Source organism: Charadrius vociferus, unplaced genomic scaffold, assembly GCF_000708025.1.
Source record: "Charadrius vociferus isolate BGI_N301 unplaced genomic scaffold, ASM70802v2 scaffold787, whole genome shotgun sequence".
NCBI classification, from domain to species: domain Eukaryota; kingdom Metazoa; phylum Chordata; class Aves; order Charadriiformes; family Charadriidae; genus Charadrius; species Charadrius vociferus.
In genome coordinates, this window is record NW_009649307.1 from 993668 (window position 1) to 995715 (window position 2048).

At 60.9% G+C, this 2048-nt stretch overlaps 1 protein-coding gene across 1 annotated transcript in view; it reads left to right on the forward strand.

Annotated features, from left to right (window-relative positions):
• The first annotated feature begins 1994 nt into the window (after nt 1–1994).
• The window catches only part of FBXL18 (F-box and leucine-rich repeat protein 18), a 34741-nt gene continuing 34687 nt past the window's right edge, over nt 1995–2048 (forward strand). Inside the window, exon 1 of the mRNA XM_009889217.1 lies at nt 1995–2025. The gene's annotated coding sequence lies outside the window, so the exon portion shown is untranslated. The remainder of the gene's footprint in view (nt 2026–2048) is intronic.

Genomic DNA, 2048 nt, shown 5'->3' on the forward strand with positions numbered 1-2048 from the left:
AAACAAAGCACACGAGGAAATACTCTCCCTAGTGAGGGATGGAAAATTTGGGGGCAGTGGGCTGAGGGGAGTAACAAAATGCAGCGAGGATGGGCACCTCTGCACACAGGCTTTGTGGCGGTGGTTTCCTTTCGTCCCCAGTTTGTGTGTGGAGTGGCCTCCAGATGATATCGGAGGGATGATACCATCGCAAGCTCACCGGCTCGCGCCCGGGTTTGCTGCAGATCTCGGTGAGAGCTGGACCGGAGGGGCTGGTTGGAAGCGGCATCACCCCATGGAATGATTCCTTCCCCTGCCGACTGCCCGTCTTGCGCGGCATCACCTCGCTGTTATCCCTGCCGTGAGGACCAGAAAGGAGTCCGGTCTGCCTGGCGCTGGGTGAAAACTTCCCGGTCCTCCTCCTGCACCCGCTCCCCATCGGGGAGCCAAGGTGGGGGGAGATGGATGGCAGCTGGGTTTCTTTCCTGGTGGCTCCGGTGAAAGAGCTTAGTGCTCCATACAGGCCGAATCACCCCTGAGGGTTTATTTAAACCCAGAGGAGCATCAGGAGTGGATGGGACATTGAGAAGAGCAGGTCCCACTCCTCCATCACCGACTCCCCACCCCGGGGCGAGCCGCATGTGTCAGGGCTCAGCATCGACTGCGCAAGCAGAGCCGGGGGCCAGCCCGGGCAGGGACGGGGCTGGGATGCGTGCCTCCGCATCCCTCCTTCTAGGAACGGGCAAACCTCACCCTTCCCCGAGCATCTCTGCGCCCACGGGCAGAGGAGCTGCGTGCGGGTCTGGGACCGCCGGAGGGGTGGGGGTCCCCGTCTGCGGGCGCTGAGAGCTGCCCCAGCCACAGCACGGCTGTCTCAGATCCCTCTTTGCCATTTAACCGCTAAGCCAACGTGACCCCTCACTGCTGAGATGAACGGAGATTACACCCCCAAACCCAAAACTGAATTGTGTACAGTCAGAAGTGCTTTGTATTACCTGGCACAGGTGGGACAGCCATCCCGACCGGGGGCAACGGGCATTCCCACTCTCTGCTCCTCCATTTCCCACACCGAAAATGAAGGCAGTGCTCTTCCCTTCCCTCTCCGAGGTGGGACAGGTCACCTCTGCCCAAGGTTTGAAGCCCCCAGATGGAAAGGGCCATTAGCCCAAGAGAGATCAAAGCGAATTTCCCGGCGCGCCTGGGTAGCCCGGGATCTGTTTCATTTCCTCGGTACGGTACGAGCGGAAAACTCCATCCAGCTGCCTCTGTGCCTTTATTGTCAGCGACCGAGAAAAATCAATTCTCAAAGTAATTAAGAAGCGGTTGAAAATACACCGTACGGCTCGGCACGGCGCCACGTAACACGTGTGGGAGCTTTTTGGTGGGCCAGGTAACCAAATCCCGGGGAGCATCCTTGGTGGGAAAGTCCCCCCTCCCCGGGGTCTGCATCATGGCGGAGGGGTCATTCAGTGGTGTTTGGGGAGGGGGTGATGCGGGTGGGGTGAGCAGGGCCAGAGGGCCGAAATTTGCGGAGAAAGCCCAGGGAGCACCAGCTTTTTCTCTTCCCCTTCTGTTTTTAGCTGGAGGAAATATCCCCTGAAGCTGACGCCAGGCCTGGCTGGAGGGACAGGGCTGCTCCGCCGCTCTCAATCCCTTCAGGGAAGCTCTCCACCGGGGGAGGCGGGGGGAAGAGACCAGTGTAGGGCTTAGCTTATACCTGTCCCATCGCCGTGGGAGAAGTGGACCCCCAAAGATGCGCAGGGCGGCGGGGAGGGCTGAGGCTGGGACCCCGTCCAGCATCGCCCCGGGGGTTTGGCTGCGCCGGTGTAATCGCGTTGTGCTGGGGAATGACCTTGGGCGGAAAACAATTCAACGCTTGGGCCTCACCGGCTTTTGCTATCAAGGTCAACCAAGACAGCACCGGCAGCATGTTTAACCGGTGGGGGAAGGGAGGGCTTTGCTCTGCTCCGGCCGAGCCAGCTCAACCCGGGGAAGGTGAGAGGGCGGCACGGCTGCCGGGGACCAGGATGGCGCTGGGCAGAGGATGCCCAGCCCCGGCACCGGCTGAC